Genomic DNA, 23,851 nt, shown 5'->3' on the forward strand with positions numbered 1-23,851 from the left:
CTTCATAAAAGTGAGTTATGGCAGGTATCTCCAGGTGGCACTGTTTTCTGTGTGTGCACACGGGCACAGCCACATGAAGACAAACAAAAGTGGTGGTGCTTCAGGTAATGCACGTTTCTGTAGAGAGACAAAAGTCGTTGGAAAGAGGAGCAGTGCAAGCAGCAGGATATTTTGGTTTCTGCCTGGTCTCTAATTAGAGTCCATTCTTGAGGCTGAGTTGCTAAGTTACAGGGATTGGTGTTTGGGATGGGATTCCTGGGAGAAGGGGTTACCTTCATACTGTTAGTGATTGCCTATATTCCAGGACTGGTACACACATAAAATAAGTTAGACTATGAATTGATATTTTTTTCCCTCCATTTGTAGTGAGCTAGCAAGGCCCTGGCTGTCTGCTTCTGTTTAGCAGAACATGATGTGGGTATCAGAAGGGATCCTAATATTAGAAAAAGGGCCAACAGTATTTTATAGAAATACTGAGAATGCAAGGAATACATGACTATTGGGTCTTTTTTCTTTAATAAAGATCTACACATTTAACTAAATTTAAAAAACAACAAATAGTCTGGTAGCACTTTAAAGACTAACAAAACATGTAAATAGTATCATGAGCTTTTCATGGGCACAGCCCACTTCTTCAGATGACCGGAGGGAGTGTCTGTACAGGATAAACGTAAAAAACAACAAATTGTATGGTAGTACTTTAAAGACTTAACAAAACAACACTCCCTCCGGTCATCTGAAGAAGTGGGCTGTGCCCATTAAAGCTCATGATACTATCTACATGTTTTGTTAGTCTTTAAAGTGCTACCAGACTATTTGTTGTTTTTTTGAACATTTAACTATGTATTTTTACACACTGAGCTCTTCAAAATACCCAGGTGATAAAAGAATTGAAAGGGGAAGAGCGGTTCATTAAGTGAAACATTGTTAGTCCTAGTACTTTCTTTGAAGGTGGTAATCCATTTTATCATGCTTTGGATAATGTGCAGACTAGGGTGTATCCCCATAGCTTTCAAGGTCACCGCATTTTTAACATAGTCAGACTCTTGAAATGATGAGAAAATTGAGAGAACTGGTTGAAGTTAATTGCCAGTTTTCTAAAGAGACACAACTGGATCCATTGGCAGAATTGTCACAGCACCAACCTGTGACTTTTAAGTGAGTCTCGCATGATTATGATTTTGCAAAACCAGAACTGCTCCATGGATTTTAAACATCTCTTCTCCATTGCATAGTCAGTGGTTTGAAATCACAGTGCTGTTGCCAAATTATCTTTGTTTACAAATAATGAAATTTAGTCTGTTATTCATGTAACAACCACCAAGTGTTGAGACCACATTAACAAACGATTTATGAAAACAACCACCAAGCATTGAGACTACCTTAACAAACGAGTTATGAAACTCACACTTTACTTACTCTTAAGTTCCATATTAGCAATGAATTGGCAATTGGTTGCTCAAATGAGTGGCTTCATTAAGACTTTCTGGTCAAGGGATCAGTTTTGAGAAAACCAGCAATGTTTAAAAAAACATGGCTCCAGCCACACGAGGGAAGACCAAACTCCCTCTCTGAGAGAGGCAAGTGCCAGATATGGCCCTATGGTGGTGCAGCTAACTATGCAACATTATATACGGAACAGAGGATGAATTCTTTCTGATCTCTTATACCCTAAAGGAAGAGGACTTGATGACCTTTGGTCACAGAGCTTCCCATTTATCCTAGCAGAGGTAACTGTAGATGCTGTAAATCGTTTTCATAGTATGTTTTTTCCTGGAGAACTGAACTTTTTTGTGGCCTTTGTCGCTGGAGGAATATACTAAGGGAAATCTCAAATGTAGCATAGGAATAGAAATTCTAGATATTTCTAAAGTCACTGGGGGAGTCAGCACTGTGCTGTGGACTGCACAAAATGGACAGGAGCTATGGTCTTTTTGAATGTATGTTCTGTGAAAGAGCAAGTGTGGACTGCAGTGGTAATATATTTAACCTCAGCACGATAGCTAGTTGAAAGTTGGAACTTCTGCACTACAAGAAACTGTTTTTTAAACCTGAATTGGGGTGAAAGTTCAAAGTAGCAGTTTCCTCTATGTATTTAGGAAATGTCTATACATTTAATTTAGACATTTTCAGTTGAAGCTGACTGTGTTATCATTGTCAGATCAAGACATTTTATTTTACTTTGGTTCAACATTCATCATCTGCTGCCATTCACTGAGCTGCTGCCATGCTTCATGGGAGTTGTAGTTTGGATGCCTCTATTTTCCTTTAGGAATCCAACCCATAAAGAACAATGGAGGCATGCGGTTCCTTAACTACAAGTCCCATGAGGCATTGAATGGCATCTCAAGTAGCTACATTTCATGGTTGCGTTAACTCAAAACCAAAATGTTTTGATTTTTCCAGATGGAAAATGAAAAATTTTCCTGTGAGGGGGACAAGCTAAATTTTCCAGAAATTGCCATTTCTATTCAGAAAATATTATGCTAGAAAACTCTTGACCAGCTCTACTAAGCATGTGAAATGCGCCATCTCCTGTGGACGAAGTAGTAGAGGTCTGTAAGCTACTCCATGGCATACCTGTGCAGACCCGGCTCACTTTACTTGGAGTCATGTTGGAATATTAAAGCAGTTCTTAAGGCACACAAATGCCAAGGATAGATAACAGTATTTAAACAGTACCATGTACAACACAAAAGCATAGAAGTGAACAGCTGAGGTGGTGATTAGTTACGGTATTCCTTGTTGTAACTTTAAATATATAAGAAATCTGATTAAACCTAAGCAAGTGAAATTGAGAAAAGAAAAAAACAGGAGGAAGAAGTTTATCCTAATGAGTAGGGTTCATACAAATAATAAAGGTGAATTGTATGTTATCAATGGCAATTAAATACAGATGAACTATGATGGGTTACTTATAGAACACTACCAATTAGTGAAAGCAGAAGGCCGTCTCCTATTAGGGACTGAAGTAATGAGTACTGTCTGAGACGATGAATCGAATACTTTGCAGTCTTTCTTACTGGTTCATGGTAGGAGCACGAGACCTTCTCTCCCCATCTCTCCTCCCCATACTGCAGAACTTGTTCAAGGGTTGGCTATTGTGCTTCCAATAAATTAAAAGTATTGCATACAAAGAAGGGCAAGTAGTACAGAGTGTCTAGATTCACATACCCAAAGGTACATAGACATATGTCAGTAGTGCCATAGCTTCCAGTGCTGTCCATGTTAAACAAATGACTTCATGAGCAACTAAAGTGGCAAAGGCCGAAAGATACCTCTCTAAGCAGGCAAGCCCTATTGCTTTCATCACATAGGTCTAGGAGGCAAGGCTTATGGTAGCAGGCGTATGGGGGCATAAGTCACCCAGAACTTCCCTTATTCAGCTTGATTGCTCAGGTTGTGTGTGATTTAACTGCAGTGCTCTTGGCATGCATGCAGCCATGGAGTTGTTACAAGCACAGTGAATTGTTGGACCCACCCTGATTTTTATCCTCCTTATCTTTGCAGTTAGCTAGCACTGTGTGGTGTACTGCTTATGGCCTGACTGACAGGCTGGCGCATTTCTCTGAGGCTGAAGCTGGTAGCTTGGTGTGATAGCTTGGGATTGTCGCCTATTATGTTAATAATCTGAGTTCTTACTCCTGTAGTTAAGTGTAGAGATGAGGATGAAATATTTTACTAAAATTGCTGGTAAATGAGAGCTTGTGATGCAACATAAAATCACTAATTTAACATTGTCATATCTTTTACCAATGTTATTGTATTACTTTCCATGAGACTCATTATCATGCAAGTTATAAGCCTCTTTGGAAAAAGAAATTATAAAAAATTATGATTCAGTCTTACCCTGATGATTTGGAAAAAAGGGTTAGCATTTTTTTATGACAGCTTTTGATTGTAAACAAACATTGCACAAAATGTCTTGTTATGACAGCAGCTTTTCCTGACTAGTTGGATATCAATATTTGGCACCATTTCATTGCTTGATACTCTGCCTTTTTTAATTGCTTTCAGGGAAAAACTCCTGAGATTTAGGTTTGGGAGCAAATAGACTTAAGTTGTGTGTATTTGTGTATTTAAATATAGTCCCCTGGTAACATCTAAATTACCTTTTTTTTTTTTTTTGGCATGGAGAGAAATGTTCCAGTTAATTTTGTATGCTGACATGTACAATGCAGCATTCTGATATTCAGGAATCCTTCCTGAAAGTAATTTCTACTTTGGTTCTGGATAGTGGGAACAGAGGATCACAAATAATAATGCACTATAGTGGATCTAGCCTCTATGTGGTTCTTAATTACTTTAATTTATGGAATATTTAAAAGAAAGAACTTCAGTGGATTTAGTACTGTTTGAAAGATGCAAAGCTGACAATGGAATACTGAAGTTTTCCTTTTTATCCTCCACCCATGGGCTTTGGCATTGATAGACTTCACATCACTGCCTGGCCAGTATATCATAACTAGAGCTGTGCAGAGGCTGGAAATTGTATTTCATGAAAGATTTAGACATTTGTCTTTGTTCTGATTAGGAATGAAACGTGAACATTTAAAAATTATGCAGAGGACAATTCAGGGAAAAATGTATTTTGTGTGTGTGTGTGTTTTCCATTCTGCTGTAGGCAGCAGTCTTGACCACTGAGGTCTTCTGTATGGGAAAGAGGGGCTAGGGAGCTCAGTCTCCATTTAGACAAGCCACAGGCTTTTGTGCTGAGAATACCAGTCGTGGTGGGTGGGGTAGCATGGTTGTGTGGACAACCTATTTTACATTGGCTGCCAGCTAATTATCAGTGTGGTGAAATCTTGGCCCGCTGCAGAGCAAAGGGCCTGATACCCTGAATTACTGAAAGCTTTCTGGATAATACTGCTTGCCTTCAGCACTCACTGAAGCTAATTGCAGTGGAGGGTGCCTGCCACCTTATGCATTGGACCTGTTAACGAGGTGTTGGACCCTTAAATGGAAGCGAGGTGGATAGCCTGTCACCATTCCTTGAAATCATCTAATCCCCAGTAGTGTTAACAACAAAAAATTCCTTTTCCCATACCTGCCTAACCCCATCCCCCAAACATGTTTTTCTTTTCCATCCACAGCAAATGAATTTGTGCCTTCAGGATTTGTAGTCTTTGCACTCTGCTATGTGATAGCTACCCAGTGAGATGCTCTGGAAACTGCATTAATGATTGATAAAAGCTGAGAGCTGTTTAATTTTTTTCCTGTTTAATGGCTATCAATAATTTAATGCACTTACTGTATGTTTTTAAGAAATAGCACCCATTTTACAGGCTTGGGTTTCACAGACTAAATGATCCAAGCTTTACAAATGCTGTTCTTAGGGGCTAGAATTTTCCCTTTTTAATTTAAAAAAAAAAAAAAAAAACCTGAGGAGAAAGCATTTATCTTGAAACAAATGATTCTGTTTTTTCAGTATCCTTTAGTTTTGCTGCAGCAAGATAGCTGGTTTTCTGAGTGGCTGAAAACCATTGCAAAGCTAAATAAGAACCTGTGTCTGCTGTCATGTTAGCATGCTGCCCGTCGATAATGGAAAGCACAGGAGCTGACATGGTGTAACTAACAGGGAACCCCGAGAGAACGCCACTCTGGAGAGTGTATCCGTATGCCTGGCATTCCTTCTGTTTATATTCTAACCCGGGGCTCAGGGAACACAGAAATATTATTTGATTTGATTTATCTGCATCAAATAATCAAACTCATTTAAAAACAAATTCAAAACGAGGGAATTACTTGGGATCCTTTGCCTTAGCCTGGTACAGAAAACAGCAAACCAGAGATTCAGCAATTACAGAAGGGTTGTTACCTGTTCAAAGTATTAAACTTTGTTTGATGCTGACAAATGGTTTTCTTGTCTTTTTTTTTTTAAGGTTAGAAAACATTTAAGAAAGAGACAGTAGTGGTGTTTTCGGGGGGAGGAGGGGAGAGAGGGAGGGAGTTTTATATGGGTATAACATGAAAATGGCCAATATAAACCTTTAATGATGGAAGCAATAAAGCTGGTAGAGACTCTGTTAATGAAATGTTTTTCAGCTGGTTGAACAAACTGAAACTTTTTGCATTATTAACAAATTTCTAGTATTTAAGAAAGTGGAAATGACAATATTCTATTTTGCCTCTTTGAAAATGAAAAGTTCTGCTTTTGGTTTGAAACAACTTTAATTTTTATATATACATACATATATATATATATAAATCCCCGCCCCACAACTGAGTAACGTAAACCGTATTTTTGTTTGGATTTTTCACTTGTGGAAGTTGTTGAGTTGTGATTTCACTTTTCAGGATGGGAAAAATCTTTGACATCTTGAACATTTTTTCAAGCACACCCACTTCTTGAAGTGCCTTAAATAAAACGGTAGAACAATATTTTTTACACCCAGAACTTTCATATAGATGAAGTGGAAAGTGGCTTATGGATTTCTACTAGCAGGCAAACCCCTGTGTTCACTGAGAGCTGATTAGATAATGGGAAAACATTATTAACAAAATTATCATGACTCATCTGACCATACTGCTAAGTTTGTTTTCATTTTCATAAACGTTTTTGCAACTTTTTTGCAGAGATGTTTGTAGTGGAGCTTTTATGTTTGCAGACACTTTCTAAAGTCTCCAAACTGGCTTTAGAAAGCAGGGACAGATGACAGAAATCGGCAGTGAGGGAACATGCTCCAGAAAGGTGAAAATCCCATCATCGGAGATATTTGAAAAGTATGCTAGCCTTCTGTCTGCTTTGTAGACAGCCATGGAAGTAGGAGAGAGGCTGGAGACAACTGTCCAGTGGAACCAACTCTGCATACTGTATAGAGCTGTGTGTATGGTTTTGTAGTATGATGTGTCAGTGTGTAATGCTTTGTGCAATGCCTGCTGCTCTTTGTGACTGGCAGTGGACGTGGGGAATAGTGAAAATATCTAGAGACTTTTAAATTGAATAAGGGATTGAATAAGGGTGTATCCCAATTTCATGAAATGATGTTGTACGGAATGTTGAACTGCAACATGAAAGGGTATGCATTTGGGGAAAGTTCATGCCCTTTTTGCTACTTCATCATGTATTGTAGAGTGTGCCTGTTCTTGTGTCCCTTCCCCGCAATATCTTTTTTTATCTTGATTTTTTATCATTAGAAATTTTGGTTTTATCTACTTTTTATCTACTCTGTGGTGACTAATTTCAAGGCTTCCCTGTAGTGTGGACACACTTTCAAAATAGTTAGTTTGGAAAGAAGTTATTTTGAAATAATTTTCTAGTGTAAACATGCCCTTAAAGACTTAACGGATTGATGTGGGCATCTGACAAAATGGGTTTTTGCCTACAAAAGCATATACCCACATACATCTGTTAGTCTTTAAGGTACTACAGGATTCCTCATTGGTTTTTGTCTTGCCTTCTTACACTGGATCAGGGACTGTCTCTTTCTATGTATATGTTCAGCACTAAGGGTATGTCTACACCACACAGCTTTTACCAACATGACTGTGTTGACACTGCCATGTTGCTAAAAGTCAGGCAGTGCAAACACTGTCAGCACTTCTGCTGATTAAAAAAACTTTAACCCCCCCCCCCCTCACCAGGAGTTTGTTTGCTTTGTTGGTGGGGTGGGGGTGGGAGGGGCTTAAAAACACCTCTGAATGACAAAAGCTTTGTCACTCAATTGCCAGTGTAGACAAAGCCTCTGATTTTAATTGATTTCTTTAGCCTCCCTGATGGTGTGGGTGTGTGTGTGTGTAAAGAAAGGGGGGGAGAGGTGTTCTGGCCTAGTAATGCAATTTGTGTGTGTGTCAGGAAATGACAAAGAATAACTTCTCCTTGAATTGTGATTTGGCCATTTTAGGTTAGCAGACAGCTATCTGGAATGGATATTGGGGGGAAACGCCAGTGTTAGAACCCATGTCTTACAAACATGGTGGGATTTTTGAATGATAAGAAATGAGTGAGATATGTATGGCAGCTACAGTAGAAGAGTTCTCCCATAGCCTTAGTATTGACCTACAATGATCTTGCTTAGTTTGAGATCTAATAAAACTGCAACTCGAGCTGCCTGCGGCTGTAGGCTTATTTTTATTAAAAATTGGATATGGCAACATTATTGTTATAAATTCTTGACAAATTTATCACAGATCTTGTGAGAGAGCTTGTGTGGTGAATATGTGCATCTTCCCTTCAGTTGTGGATTACAAGGAACACTGAAATTTCCACATCAGTCCTGAACGCCCTCTCTCTTCTCCATTTCTGTTGTCTCAGACTATAATGTAGTTTGCATATATATACAAATGTTTGACGTTTTTGTTAAGCAAATGATCACTTTGGCTTAGCCAGGGACTTTTTGAAGCCACTTGATTTAACATAATAAAACATGTCATTTGGTTAGGTTTCCCCATTTATCAATATTTGTACTAGTGTAGCCCATAGGAACCCAGTCATGGACCAGGACTCAGAACAGGAAAATGGTTTCAGCTTTCATTCCTCTCTTCCCCCCAAGTTCACACTGAAGGTAGAAGACCAGTGATAACAGATGCAGACAGACATGGGTGGTGGGGTGCACATTTCATGGCTACTGGATAAACTGTGCTTTAGACCCCTTCAGTCCATCTGGAATGCAGCTCTTAGATGACAAGACTGTCTTCCCACTGCTCACTGGGTAACCAGTCTAGTCCAGCCTCTCTGACTAGATATCTGGGCTCCAGCTGCCCAGTTGCCAACTGAGTTAATGACAGGCTGACCTTGGTTTTGCCACCATTAATAGCTTACCTTGAAGAACATGCAGTAATAAGGCCTGTTCTAATAAGGTCTAGATTTACATTACTCAGGGCTATGAAAAAAATGTCATATCCTACCTAGTTCAACGTTACCCGCACAATAGACCTAGCGAGGTCTAGAGAAAAAATTCTTACTTCAATGTAGATATCACCTCTCAGAAAAGTGGGTTAACAACTACATCAGGAAAACCCTTTCTGTGAACAGAAGAAGTGTCTATTTTATGGTGCTACAGTAGTGTAGCTGTTTTGGGCTTTGTCTACACTGGCAAGTTTTGGCGACAAAATATGGAGACAAAAGTTGCGACAAGCACTGAGTTTTGGTGCTAAAAAGCTTCCAACTCCCAAGGAACTTTTGTTTCTCCCTCCCCCTTTTCTGTCGGCAATCATGCCATGTGTACTACAGTAGATTTTTTTGTCAAGTTTACTAAGCTCGAGCATGTTTCCCACGATGCCTGATTAGCCAGTCTGGCCAGCGCTCTGAATTCTGCTGCTCTGCAGCCATGTAAACAAATGTGCCCTTCCCACCTTGCAAACCCCAGAACTTTAAAATTAATTTCCTAATGTCTGAACAGTAGCAAACAGGAGTCACCAGCTTCCACAAAGCAATGGTAACACGTTTCTTTACCGAGAGGGCAGCTGTCATTTCAGGTATCCTTGCACTGCAGTTTAGGGGCCAGATCAGCACACAGCTCCAGGAAGATTGCTTTATGAATCTGAAAGTTCTGTAGCCACTGCTCTTGATCCCACACCTGCATGGCAGTGCAATCCCTGCACTCAGTCCTGGTTTCCCTCACCCAAAAGCAATGCTCTACTGTGCACAGCTGTTCTGTGGTTGCCTAATGCAATACCCTTCTCTGCTGTCCCTGTCACGCACATTGTTGCCCGCATCGGCATCTTCGTTCTCTGTTATTAAGTGCGTAAGTAGCTCTGTTGCAATGTGTGATGTCCTAAGCACATTGAACTCAACATGGGAGAAAAGTCTGGGGATCCATAATTTCTCACAGCAGATCCTGGAGTTTGCATTCAGGTGATGCAAAATTAAGCCAGAAGCCCTGGGAGGGGTGGGGAGCAAAGAGGTGGCTGCTGGGATGTTTTTCATATTCCCCAAATGCCTTGCACTACATTGTGCATTCCCATAGTGCTTAGCGACTGAAGGTGTCACTAGACACTGTGGGATGCTTACCCACATTGCTTTGCTCCTTCTTCGAAGGGGCAGCTAACAATGTGGCCATAATATGTCGACAGTGAGTTTTCAGTTTGGGGAACTTTTGCATGTCGACAGCGCTTTGTTCACCAAACCTTTCCAGTGTAGTGAAAGCCTCGGTTTAGACATATTTTAAGTATGCAGTGACACAAATCCTGTAATCAAAACAAAGCATCGTTTATTTATTCCTCTAAGATACAAAGCAAGTAGAGTAAGAGATAGAAAACAATAAAAGGCTCTTCATATTTACAGCAACTGGCAAAGAAACTTTGTTTAAGGTGTAAGTTCCTCTCAGCTCATCTAAATCCATCTCTGGCAAGGTGAAGCAACTTTTCTGGGCGCAACAGACTCCCAATCTGTGTCTCACTGTAACTCTCTCAGCTTTCATATTCTGCGTGGCCTCTGGCCGCTCATTCAACCCTTCTTTTGCTAGCGTCTTTGAGGTTTAGGATCTCTTTGGATCCTGGGTACACCATTAGGAAGAGTCATTCATTCCAGGGCTATTCTCCAAATTGTTCCCTCAGGAATCCTTGTCTTTGCCATTGTTTCATTTCCCTTCATAGTCTCATTTGGATTTATCTCCTAGCTTAGCCACTGTTTGCTCCTGAGGTTTTTTCATTGGTGAGTCACAAATCATACAATAGGTTGCTCAGGGTATAATTGAATAGCTATTAAAAACTGCCCTTATTTACAGTGAAGAAGCAGCAGCAGGTGAACCGAAGAACTGGAACCGCTACCCAGCCCACCATGGGAGGGTCGGGGGCAGATCATAAAGGCATGCACAGGGGTTAATGGCAGCTCCTCATGCACACACATGGGGCCAGAAAGGCGCAGGATGAAGGCCCTGTCCCTGCCCAGGCAGCTACAAACCTGCCATGGCCTCACCAAGCAGTGGTTACCACAGCAACGCCATTCTAAAATGACTCCTGGGCGTTGTAAATTGCCATGGTAACAAGGAAACTTCTTGAGGCCTTATGAGGCATGCCAAGATTTGAGGCCACGTGGCACTATGTTCTTCAAAGTTTCTGGCACTGGGTTTTGCTGCTGGGAAGAGTGAGTTATGACACTTAAGTTCAAAGACAATTTGTCTTTAAATCTGTATATGCTTATCCATCAAATAAAAAAGAATATGAAAAATGTATTTTGGGGCTGTTGGGAATTCTTGGGTTGGCTGTACCTCACTTGCCAGCTTGCCTGGTCTCCTGACGTTGAGGCAAGTTAATATCACACGGATCACCTGAGGGGGAATATGATGTTTATAAAAAGAAATATAACACAGAACTCCCTTTTTTCTCCCTGTCAAGTTTTTTTGTAAGCATTATGGGTAACGAGGAGGCTTTGCAGATATTTTGCTTTTCCATAGTTCCCAATTCTCTCATTGGTTAGGGTGATGGGAAGAGGACTTCAGCTGTCCCTTTAAGAGCTAAAAAACAAAAAATGGTCTAGTAACATTTTATAGACTAAAGTGGGCACGGCTCATGGTCATCTGAAGAAGTGGGCTGTGCCCACAAAAGCTCACGATACCATCTACATGTTTTGTTAGTCTATAAAGTGCTACCAGACCATTTGTTGTTGTTTTTTTCTGTAAGGGTATGTCTACACTTGTACCCTCTTTTGAGAGAGGGATGCAAATGAAGACATTCGAAATTGCAGTTGAAGCTGGGATTTAAATATCCTGTACTTCATTTGCATAATTCCGTTATGCTGCTATTTCGAAATAGCGCTATTTCAAAATAAACACTGTTAAGATGAGGTTATTTTGAGAGAAAACCCTTCTCTCGAAATGACCCTTATTTCTCATACAGGGAGTGTCTAGACTACAGGGTTTTTTTTTTTGAAAAAGTGGCCTTATTTTGAAAAAACTTCCTCTGCGTCCAGACTGCTGCCACGTTCTTTCGAAAGTAAATTGAAAGAATGCGGCAGGGTTTTTTTGACTGCGGAATATCTCGTTTTACGAGAAAACACCTTCTTTCGAAAGTGCTTTTTTGAAAAAAGACGCTATGTAATGCAAATTGTGCTATTTTGAAAGAGAGCATCCAGAGGAGTACTGTACAAGATCTTTCAAAAAATTGCCCCGTTGTTGGAAAAAGCGCATCTAAATCGCACTTTCAGTTTCAAAATGGCGCTTGTTCGAAACAGCACCAGGACACGATTATGCAAATGAAGTATGGGATATATAAATCCCCGCTTCACTTGCACTTTCAATGTGTCTAATTTATATCCCTCTGCCAACAGAGGGGTGTAGTTTAGACCACCCTAGACATAGCCACAATGACTACGTCTAGACTACATCCTTCTGTCGGCAGAGGGATGTAAATGAAGCACTTCGAAAGTACAAATGAAGGTGGGGATTTAAATATCCCGTGCTTCATTTGCATAATCATGTTATGGCGCTCTTTCGAAAAAGTGCTATTTCAAAATCGGAAACGCAGTCTAGATGCTGTTCTTTCGAAAATAGAAGCCTTTTTCGAAAGATCCTGTACTCCTCAAAAAATGCGGTTTACAAGATCTTTTGAAAAAGGCTTATGTTTTCGAAAGAATCGCGTCTAGACTGTGGTTTCAATTTTGAAATAGCACCATTATGTGATTATGCAAATGAAGCACGGTATATTTAAATCCCCGCTTTATTTGCACTTTTGAAGTGCCTAATTTACATTCCTCTGCTGACAGTGGGATGCAGTCTAGACACACCCATAAGGTTTATCAGTTATTTCAAGAGAAGGGTTTTCTTAACAGCATCTGTTATTTCGAAATAGCACCATAATGCAATCATGCAAATGAAGCACAGAATATTTAACGCCCAGCTTCATTTGCAATTTCAAATGTCTTCATTTGCATGCCTCTCTCGAAAGAGGGTGCAAGTGTAGACATACTCAAACAGACTAACTCGGCTCCCCCCAGAAGCTTCTTTAAGAGCTGTAATTTTTTAATCCTTGCTGGGGCTCCCAGTGGGGCTCAGGTCTGGAACTGGTCAGGAAATGTTTGAGAAAATTGTTTGTTGTTGTTGGATAATCCAAATCTTTCCCTGTGAAAGGGTAAGGAAAATGTTAATCAGGAAAGGTGTTTGGGGGTCTTGTGAGATAGCAAGAATTACCACTTCCCATTCCTTCCTAATCTAGAATAGCCAATAGTTTAGTGGCTAGGGTATTTACCTGGGATTTGGAAGACCTAGGTTTCAAATCCCAGTTCTGTTGTAGGAGTGTGAAACTACGTGTGTGATTGAAAAAAAAAAAAAGAAGCTGTATTTAAAACATATGGCATTTAGCTAGTATGACAACTCCTAACTGGCTCCATCTAACTGGTGTCTGCAGGTTTGGTTTTTTTCATTGGTAGGGACTTTTCATCATAAATAATGCTGCCTAAAGCGTGTCTTTGATTTCATAATTAAAAAGGAAAGAAGGATGTATTTGATTTGTATTGCTGATGAATGCAAAATAAGTGTGTGTGTGTGTGTGTGTGTGTGTGTGTGTGTTTTTTTTCTTTTGCTGTCTTTCCCGACATGGTCTGTGGTGAGTCTGTCAGTAAATATTGATTAGTGCAGTGCCTCAGGAAGCATATATGTCACAACCAGTTCATTGAGGGTCATTTCTTTTCAGTTCTCCATAATCAGGGCTCTGCGTCTACTCCCCGTTGCATGAAAAAGTGTCACATTTTGAGTACTCTACTTATTATCTGAAATTGGTTAAAGGCAATTTAGTGCAAACAACCATAGTACCTGGTGTGTAGAAGAGATGCAAATAGGGAAACTGTATATAATTGTGTTTTTCTACTGTGTGGGAGAGTCTGCCATAGGGAATTTTTTTTAACACAGATGATTTTTTGTTTGTTTGTATCTCAGGATCTATCATTCCGGATCACTGGTTTATTTTGTCTGGGTGCTTGAATGGGCAGATGTAGCAGGGCAGAACAGGAGACATTTTGTGCCACTGATCTTGTTTGTTCTGTATATCACTCACTCCCTTTGCGTGCAGCCTCTGTGTCTTTTTCTCCAGGATCTTTGTTGAGGTTTTCATTGTAGATTTACACTGCTGTTACTTCATGAATTCTTGTTAGGCCATCACTGTATCTAGAGGTAAAGCTCATCAGAATTACCCTTGGAGCTGTACGTCTGTCTAGCAGGTAGAAGGATGAAGAGTGGAGGTTTAGTCCTCCTGGCAGATGCAGAAACTGTGGTTGTTTGGAATCGGAGAAAGTGCAGTGTGCGTTGAATGGTTTTAAACACAGATTTCCTATTGATGGGATTGCCTTTTCTCCCTATTAGGTTCTCCAGCGTCAGATAAAAATGACCTCCTTAGGGAGATGAGGAGCAAGTGGCACAATTAGGTATTGCTTGGTATTAGATGCATTTGTTTCTTCTTGCTGCAGAAAATCCAGAGTAGAGTATGTAACCTTGGTAGACCCCCATGGTTGTCTGTGAACAGAATAGAACCTGGTACCTCTGGAGCTTAGTACATGAGCCTCTAACACATTAGCTAAAACCCAATTGGCTGTTAAACAAACTCTTGATTCTCTCTGTAAGTGGCCTCTGTAGTTGTAGGGCAAGGCATGGGATGGGTTGCGAGCAGTTCTCTTTCTGACAGTGGTATGCGGTTGCCAGGTGTCCGGAATTCTACCGGACAGTCCTGTATTTGTGCTCTTTGTCTGGTAAAAAAATATCAGAGAATACTGGACATGTGCAATGTCCGGTGTTCTCTGATTTATTTTTTGATTTTTCCGGCTGTGTGCCCGACGGAAGCTTGGCGTGGACGGGGGGGAGTGGCTGGAAGGCGGGGCCACGATCGGCGCTAGCAGCCTGTAATTGCACAGAAGCCTGGCGGGGGCATGGGGAGTTGCTGGGACTCCCAGCTGGGAGGTGGGGCCGCGATCGCTGCTCTGGGCGCTTCAGAAGCCTAGCTTAGCCGAAGCGGGGGGAGTGGCTGAGAGTCACAGGCTCCCAGCGCCGATCGTGGCTCTGCCCCTCAGCCTTATTGGGGAGGCTTATTATCCCACATTCCTTTTTTTTTTCTTGACCAAAAAAATATTGCGTGTCGGTATTTTTTGGGAGACCATCTGGCAACCCTGTATGTGGCGAGAAGACAAGTTAGTTCCTACTGGGGAAACAGAAATAAGTGAAACTCTGTGAGAAGCGCATTAGGTGGTAGAGGATGGGGCTGAGCATTGGGTTGCTTGTTTTAAATTTCTCTTTTTGGCAGCAGATTGTGTGAAGGCTGGCTTTGTTTGGATAACCATGCTTAGCCTGCCTAAGGCTGTTATACGTACAATGGACCTTACTGCAGCTGCAGGCTGTAATATCTCCTGATTAGCTGCTCTGTGCCAGTAGGGAAAAGCTCTCTCATTGGCTTAATGCAAACCACCCCCAATTAGTGGTAACTAGGTAGTGCTTTCCATGCTGACACTTTTGTCAAGGAAACTTGTTGGTTGGGAGTGGTTTTTATCACACCTGACTGGCAAAGGTGGACAAAGCCTTATATGACCTTTCTTAGACATCCAATTGTGGAAGATGGGACCAGAGATACCTCTGAGGGGAGGGATTAAATTGGATTAAGCTTTTGTTGGAGCTGAGTTGGGAAAGTTTCTGTTTTGTGAACTGGCTTCTTTAGTCTGAAGAAAGCTCGTTGGTTTGTTCCCCTCACTTTTGGATTGTATTTTAAAACTCTTTGTCAAAAATGTAAATTGGCTCTGGAGTTCCTTGGTATTTGCCTACACGGGAATGAAAATAAATAGGAAACATATTGAAATGTGAAGTGATGGCCGGTCCTGTACACCATGTGATGGTGTTTCTGATGAGCACACTAGCACTTGTACGCATGATTCTAAAAGTCTGTGTGTGTGAAGACTTGAACGTGTGACTGGAAAATCGGCCACTGTTATTTTGCCAGTGAAAACGACTCATATGAACGTTTTACAAAAATGTACCCGATTATGGTCTAAGTTCCCCCTAAGGTGCATGGCTGAGTGCCTGCACAGCTGCCTGACAACGAGCCTCATGCTGGAGTTCAGGGCGGGTGCCCTGGCTGGAGGGGAGGAGGTGTCTCCCTCCCGCCCCTCCTCTACTCGACAGCGGTTGCTCTGTGCTGGGGCCAGGGGAGAGGGTGCCTCTTCCACAGCCATGGCACTCAACTCAGAGCTGCCCCGGCTAGGAGAACAGGTGCCCTTCTCCTGGCTCTGCCCACTGGAGCTACAGTGGCTGTGGAGAGTCACCTCTCACCTGGCCCTGCTGTGGTGAGAGAAGGATGGGGTGGTCCTCTCTCCCTTGGGCAACCTGCACCATGGGGCCTTTATACACCGCCACCCCCCCCCATCCAGAGAGGCCTTGCACCGCAACTCTCTGTCCCAGCCCTGAGTCCATTATCCCCAATCCCATTCCAGCGCCTGCAGCACCGGACAGCCCTCGCATACATGCCCCCAAGCCCTCTGACCTACCCCAGACTCCGCATCCCCAGCCCCTGCCCTCACATTTCTGCACCCAGCCCTCTGCCCCAGGCTAAAACCCCTTCCCACACTCAGAACCCGTGACCCACTCCCGCCACACGACTTTTGTTACATGCACTGGTATGAAAGTAATGTGTGGCACATCACTTGGATAGGAAAAATTAGGGGGAACGCTGATTGTGACTAAGACAAATTCATTTGAGTGAATATTCATGTATCTTCTGGCATCTCCCTTGCATTTATCCAGTCCTGGGTTATTTTAGGATCACTATTTGCTCTTTAGAGGACTCCCCCGGCCCACTGGCAAGCATTTGGTTTGGATAAGTTATCTAACAGTTCAGATCAATCCATGCTCTTTTTTTTCTTTTTTAATTAGCAGTTGTCTTGGCCTACACATTCTGGACCTTGACATGACAAGCAGATCAGTACAACCACAGATGGCTATTTTGGGGCTGGAGAAGGGGGAGGGACTACGGCTTTGCTAAGGAGTTGCTGTGATCTGCTGCACCTTGAAAGGATGAGAGAGCTGGTATTTATTTACTTTCCCCTTTTTTGTTTTTTCTCCCTCTTAGGAAATACTGTGCACCACAGACGGAGGCATCAATCCCAGCTCACCCCTCTTTTTTCTTGACTGAATTAGAAGCCCCAGGAATGTGCTAATTGGCGGCGGCCTCTTCAGAGAGGTAAAAGGTAATTGTTATCTGCCTGCTTTAGGTGTCTTGCCTGTTAAACCTCTTGCAGAGCAGGTGGGGAAGGAGGGTAAACGTAGAATATGCTTGCCGCTGTGGAATTTTTATTTTCTGAGATCATCTTCAAGTTGATGGGGATGGTTTCCTGTCCTCTTTATGCAGAGCGACTTCTGTGTATGTTCGTTCGTGCATACAGTCCTGTCCTGTGACGATTTCTACATTTAGGGCAGAGAGTTTTGAGCAGCTGTGGGAAACAGTTTGCTTAAAATGTGAGTACAAAACAATTTTTAAAAAACGGTGGAATGACGATGAGTTCTCTGCATTCGCTTTGCTCCTTGCCACCCTCCTCCTCTGCCTCCCATAGCCCTCTGGGGCCATTTAGTTCCGTCAGAATGATGGAATAACAATACCAGGGGAGAGAGACTTCCTACCGGTACCAGCATGAGCCTTAGCTTTTCATTTGAATCGCACCTTTCCTTGAGATTTGGAAGAGATTGGATTAATAATCGTAACCCCTAAATATTACATAGCAGTTTTCCTCAGTATATGTCAAAGTATTTTACGGAGGGATCCAATATCATTTTCCTCCCTTTTCATAGGAGGAAATTGAGGCATGGGTGGACATGACTTGTTCCAGGTCACCCAGCAGACTGGTGGCAGAGCCAGCAATTGAACCCAGGTGTCCTGAGTCTAAATCCAGTGTCCTATCAACCACAGGTTGAACCTCTTTTGTCCAGGAAGCTCTGGCTTGGCAACATCCGTGTTCTAGCAGGAGCACAGATACTGTTGGATCAGAAAGTCGAGTGGCCATGGCTGAGTGCAGCAGCCCTGGGACAGTGGAGCCACAGCTGCTAGAAGGGCTGGCAGTGGAGGTCGGGAGGCAGGGGAGTGTGGCAGCCAAAGGGTGAGTCTGCCTGGTCTGTTGACGAACCCAGGAGAGCACAAAGTCTCTCAAGAGTGGCAGACTTTAATGGACCCAGGAGTGGCACAATTGACCTCCCTTGGTCTGGCAAACTCCCTTGTTCAAGATGGGTCAGTTCCTGAGAGTGCTGGACGAGGGAGGTCCAACCTGTAGGCTATACTTCCTTCTGATTGAGCTTGTTTTTCACGTATCTGTGCTTCTAGTTCCAGACACAAGTGCCAGCATACGGGATGTGAGAGCCTCTAGGCAATAAATTCCATGGCCGTAGAGGGTAGTGTGACCTTGTGTAATCCTCACCCATATTATCATTTCTTGGAATATGGTTTACATGAAAGATGGTTTCAATGCCATGTCCCCAGTGCCCTGCAAGTTAATGGTTTCAAAACAGTTTCTAGCCTCACAAGTATTTTAGATGAACCTATTTTAGGACATGTTTTTAAATGTTGTTACCTCCTGCCGAGACTCTCAGGAGATGCTGAGGAAATTAAGTACCCAACTTCCATTGAGAGCCAAGTTGATTTGAGTACCTCATTCCTGTAGGCTCTTTTGGAAAAGCCTGTTGTTAATTATTTAGCTTCCAGTACCTAATGGTAACTGATTCCTAAATGAAGCATTAGCCCCGCGATTCAGGGGCATCCACGGACAACAGTGCCATAGACAGTTTGGTGCAAAATGTAGAAACTCAGTGTAAGTGCAAATACACGAGGGTATAACTTGCTGGCCAAATGACAAACTGCAGGTAGGCAACTATGCCTGAAGCAGCTCTGTCCCATGCTTGCCACCTTCCTGCTGACAATGGGAAAGAAAGCAAGTCCTGTATTTGAAGGGCTCCTACTGGGTGACTGATTACCTTCTGAAACAAAGCAACTGAGCTTTCCCCTGACTCTTTCTGGGGAGCTTCAATCGATCAGAGACAAGCAGAAACCTACAGACCAGTTGAAGCATTCTAATGGAGTCTCCTGGAATTTCCCTTGGGCTGCTCCTGGGGTAATTACCTGTCTATCATTTTGTCTGCTATCTTTTAATGAGGGAGGAGTGTCAGACTCTCAGACCACTAATCCTCATTACTGTAGGGAGGTAAGCTTCACTCCTCCCTTTCTCACCTATGAAAAATGGCACCGGCTGCGCAGCCGGCTTGGCTCTCTGAGGCTTTGTCTACACTGGAAAGATTTGGCGATGACAAAATGAGTTGTAAAATCATGTTTACGCTGCCCCCGTCTGTCGAAGTATCATGGCTACATTGTCGGCAGAAAGGGCAAAGCAATGTGGTTATAAATAAATTCATGGAGATTAATGGACAGCAGGACCAAGTACCATCCCTGACAAATTTTTGCTCCAAATCCCTAAATGGCCTCTGCAAGAATTGAACTCACAACCACTGAGCTATTCCCCCCCCACCCCATCACCTTCAGTTGCAAAGCATTGTGGGAATGTGCAACATAGTGCTAAGCATTTAGGGAACGTGAAAAATATCCCGTCAGCTGCCTCATAGCTCCCCTGCTCTCTCAGTGCTTCCAGCTTACTTTCACACCACTTGGAATGGACAGTCTTTGCTGTGAACGCCAGCATCCGTCATAAGAAATCATGGAGCCCAGACTTCTCTCGCATGTGGTGTTTAACATGCATAGGACATTCCACATTGCAGCAGAGCACTTAGTAGCAGAGAATGAACGGACGACAGTGTGGACGACAATGTAAGTGGCAGGGACAGGATAGCATTGCTTTGGGCTATCGCTGAGCAGCTGTGCACAGTAGAGCATTACTTTTGGCTGAGGGAGACCAGCAGTAAGTAGTGGGATCGCACTGCCATGCAGGTGTGGGATGAAGTTCAATGGGTACAGAACTTCTAGATGTATAAAGCAACCTTCCCAGAGCTGTGTGCTGAGCTGGCCCCTGAATGGTGGCACAAGGACACCCAAATGAGAGCTGCTATCTCGATAGAGAAGCGTGTTTGATTGCTTTGTAGAAGCTGTTGATTCCTGATTGCTACCGTTCAGTTGCAGATCTCTGTACATAGATGCTCTGTTTGGATATAGCACAGACTGAGACTTGGCATAGTCAGCTCAGAGAAATACATCCTCTGGTTGCCTCGCGCTGCCACCACCCTCTCCATTGACAGCAAGATCAACTTCCCGCACTGCTGCCCGTGCCAACCTGACCCCGCTGCAATCCGCTGTTGCCATCCCTCCTCCCCCAGCGCCATTAGAGCAACTTACTGCCCCCTCCACAGCTGCACAGTAACTTACCCTGCATTTTTTCCCTTAATTCATGGTCCATGTCAGTCCGCGAGAGCCCTCATAAACCTCAGGACTTGAGTGCAATTCCTCGCTGCTTGGCTCACAGGTTGTCACCAGATTGAGCTCCACCTCTTCGTCCGCTTCCACCACTTCATCAGTAACTTCTGCCTCCCGCTTAATGCCTGTTTCTGATTTTGTGCTATAGGAACTATCCACACTCTCCCCATCCAAGATTGCATCCAGTTCTTTATAAAAACGGCATGTGGTGGGAGTGTCTTGAGTGATAGCCACCATTCTTTCTCTGAGGAGACGCCATGAGGAGCACTCTGCGTTGATCAGCCAGCAGGAAATGAATTTTAAAGTTCCCAGGGTTTGCATATGGGAGGGGCACATACGTATACCTGTTTACGTGGGTGCATAGCAGCGGAGTTCAGAGTACTGGCCAGAGTGGCTTATTGGGCATTGTGGGAAACATCCTGGAGTTCAATAAACTTGAACAAAACCCTACTGTAGTGCACGCTGCACGACTGTCAACAGCAAAGCGAGGGGGGAAGAGACAAAAGTCCCTTGCGGAGGTGGAAGTTTTTTGTCGCCAAAACTGGGTACTTGTCGTGACTTTTGTCACATTGCAGTGTGACTACTCTGAATTTTGTTGCTAAAATGGGGGGCTTTGGGGACACAACTTGCCAGTGTAGACAAGGCTTAAATCTTCTTTAAAAGTGGCGGTAACTTTCCCACCTAGCTGCAAGGCTAAATCATGGGGATCTCCTTGCTGCTTCAGACATGTATTCCCCGAATGGGTAAGAGGGAATTTGTAGAGAAGGGAGGCTGGCAGAAGCCACCTCACAACCCTTAGACTCATTTTTCCCCTAGACTGCCTTCTGGGATCTGTTCAGAGCAAATTAACAGATTTGCTAGTCTGGTCTGACTTGGAATTCTGTGTAAAAGCCACTGCAAAATCTGGCAGTTTCAGCTGAGGTTGCTTGGTCTCTGGGTTTGTTCAGACTCCAAAATCTGCTGGAACTGAGTTAATGAAAACCTGTTACCCAAACCTCACAGGAATGTTGGGTGTTTGGGTAGATTTTTGGGACTCTGTGCATTGGCCTTTTGTGGTGGGGCAACGTTGTATTTTGCTTTAATCAGATTTTTTTATTTGAAACTTTGCATTTGCTCTGTATTCTCAGTCTCTTCCTGTGAAGACTCTGCTTGAGGACTGTTGCCATTTCTCTTAGGCCAGGCCAAAATACATGGTCTGTGCCTCTCACCTCAGAATAATACTGGGTTTTTCCTTGGATAACCCCCTCTCTTCCTGTTGCTGGCTCAGATTACTGTAACAAGTCAGAGATTTTTCCCTTCCTCAGCAGTTGGTTACGGCAGGAGCTCAGGCATAAGCCCCTTCTCCCTACATGCTCCTCTTTTCTTTGCTCTTCATCTGACCAACATGGCCTGGGGAAATCATGCTGGTTTTGGACGATGTCCTTTTCCAACTGCTTCCATGAGTCAGATGCTGAGAAATGTACATTGTTGTGCTTTTTTAAAAGTACCTTAGTGTGTAGCATGTGCTTTTAACTATCTGCTTATGTGTGGTATTTCTATCAAATGCCATCACACAGTCTCCCTTGGGGTGAAAAGCTTAGAAGAAGAGGTGGGGACCATAGCAGTGACATTTGGGAAACAAAGCAAAAGAAAATTCTTCCAAGATTGTTGGGCTGAAACTTCTTGAAGAAGTAGGGGAAAGAAGTAAGGGAGAAGGAGGGACTATCTGATTAAGTGGTCGAACATTTACTGAAGTTTTATGTTTGTTGTTTCATTGCTGTAAGAGGACAAAAAAGGTAACTCCATTCTTCAGTTAAACTTGGGCAAAGATTTTTTGCTCCTAAAAAGTATAAATTGTATACAAAGGTGAGACCTTGTCCATAAGTGACGCACTAAAATAATGAGAAGAAAAACATGATTTCAAGATCTAAGCAAAGCCATCTCTTGATTTTATTTTTCCCCTCCCTCCTCTCTATGGGTGAGTCTACACTGCACAGTTATTTCAAGATAGCTAGCGTTATTTCAAAATAACAATGCGAGCATCTACACAGTCATTCCGTTATTTTGAAATAATTTTGAAATAATTGACGGCTTATTCCAAAATCTGTAAACCTCATTCTATGAGGAATAACGCCTACTCTGAAATAGCTATTTTGAAATAAGGTGTGTGCAGAGACTCCACTGCTGCTATTTTGAAATAGCCCCTCACCAGGGCCATTGTAAGTTATTCCTCCCCAGTGCCTCCTGGGACTCTAAATTGAGACAGCACATCTACATTAGGAAAGCCTGCCTTCAACTAATTTTAAGGCTTCTCTGCAGTGTAGACATGCTATTTCAAAATAAGCTATTTCAAAATAAGCATGCAGTGTAGCTGTACCCTATCTGACTCATCCTCAGAGGAAAGGTGTACAGCTTCTAGTTAATGTACTTCAGGTGGGTGATGTTATAGTAGGTCCATCAGTGTCTGTAATAATCTTATCTACTGGTAATAAAGGTACTTTGTATTTTCACATATGCACATACTCATAGTTCATAGTTTTTGAGCTGTGTTTTAATAGGATATGTGCTTAATGTCTTTCTTTTTTACACAAAAGCCTAATGATAGGTTTGGGGTTAGGCTTTCTAATATAGTAAACCTATCCAGTGTCTGCAGAAGCTATGAAGCTGCACAGCATCCACCCCGGAGTCAGATTTCTGGGTCAAAATGAATTAACAGCAAAGCTTGTGTTTCTAGAAGTTCCAGTCCATGAAGACCTAATCTTCCCATAGGTCTTGAGACCTAATCTTCTCATCCTGATTAAACAGTCCATCACCACTGAGCAAAGCACTTTCAGTGCATGCTTAACTTTCAGTTATGCTCAATTGTAAGCACATGCTTGTGTGTAAGTAGTTGGACGAATAGGGATGGACTTCAGCACATATTGAAATGATTTGTTGAATTGGGGCCTTTCTACACATTGACCCTGTAATACTTAATACTCCTGGGGGAATTCTACATGACTGCGCATGCATAGAATTTAAGTCCCCTGCAGATTTCCTTGCTTTTCTTCAGAAAATTGACTTTCCGACCAGGGCCGGCCCACAACATTTTGGCACCTGAGGCAGGGAACTCAAATGATGCCCCCATACCCCCTTTACTCCAACCTGCCTGTTATGTCTCTTGTGCCCTCTTTCCTCCAGCACAGCTCTCCACCATCCCTGTGCATCTAGAGCAGAGAGAATACATCTGCACCAGCAGCAGACACAATTTTCTACACTCTGGGTCCTAGTGGCGTTCCCCCCCCCCACAGTCTGGCACCTGAGGCGGCCACCTCAGTTCACCTCATGGTGAGGCCAGCCCTGCTTCTGACTGGGAAGCAATGGGGAGCCACGAGACCAGTCATGGGACCCTCTTCAGCAGTATGTTCAACTTTTTGTCCTATTTAGAATAGGATTTTTTCCCCTTAAAATTGTAAAATTTCCCCGGGATAGAAAAGTTTCCTGCAGAGCTGTCCATTCTCTTCTCACTTAAAGGAGCTGTGACTAGTATGCTTTGCGATGACTGCAGCAGAGTTGTGGGGGA

The 23,851-nt window shown here is 42.8% G+C and overlaps 1 protein-coding gene across 22 annotated transcripts in view; it reads left to right on the plus strand.

The window, feature by feature from the left end:
- ZMIZ1 (zinc finger MIZ-type containing 1) overlaps positions 1 to 23,851 on the plus strand; it is a 510,613-nt gene that overhangs the window by 76,546 nt on the left and 410,216 nt on the right. For 16 of the 22 annotated variants that reach the window (XM_075934736.1, XM_075934735.1, XM_075934734.1 and 13 more), the window contains one exon: positions 16,978 to 17,095. The exons of 2 other annotated variants lie outside the window; for them this stretch is intronic. The gene's annotated coding sequence lies outside the window, so the exon portion shown is untranslated. The remainder of the gene's footprint in view (positions 1 to 16,977; positions 17,096 to 23,851) is intronic. 4 more of the 22 variants (XM_075934741.1, XM_075934740.1, XM_075934738.1 and 1 more) reach the window with 1 other exon arrangement.

The sequence above is a fragment of the Pelodiscus sinensis genome, chromosome 8 (genome assembly GCF_049634645.1).
Source record: "Pelodiscus sinensis isolate JC-2024 chromosome 8, ASM4963464v1, whole genome shotgun sequence".
Classification (NCBI taxonomy): domain Eukaryota; kingdom Metazoa; phylum Chordata; order Testudines; family Trionychidae; genus Pelodiscus; species Pelodiscus sinensis.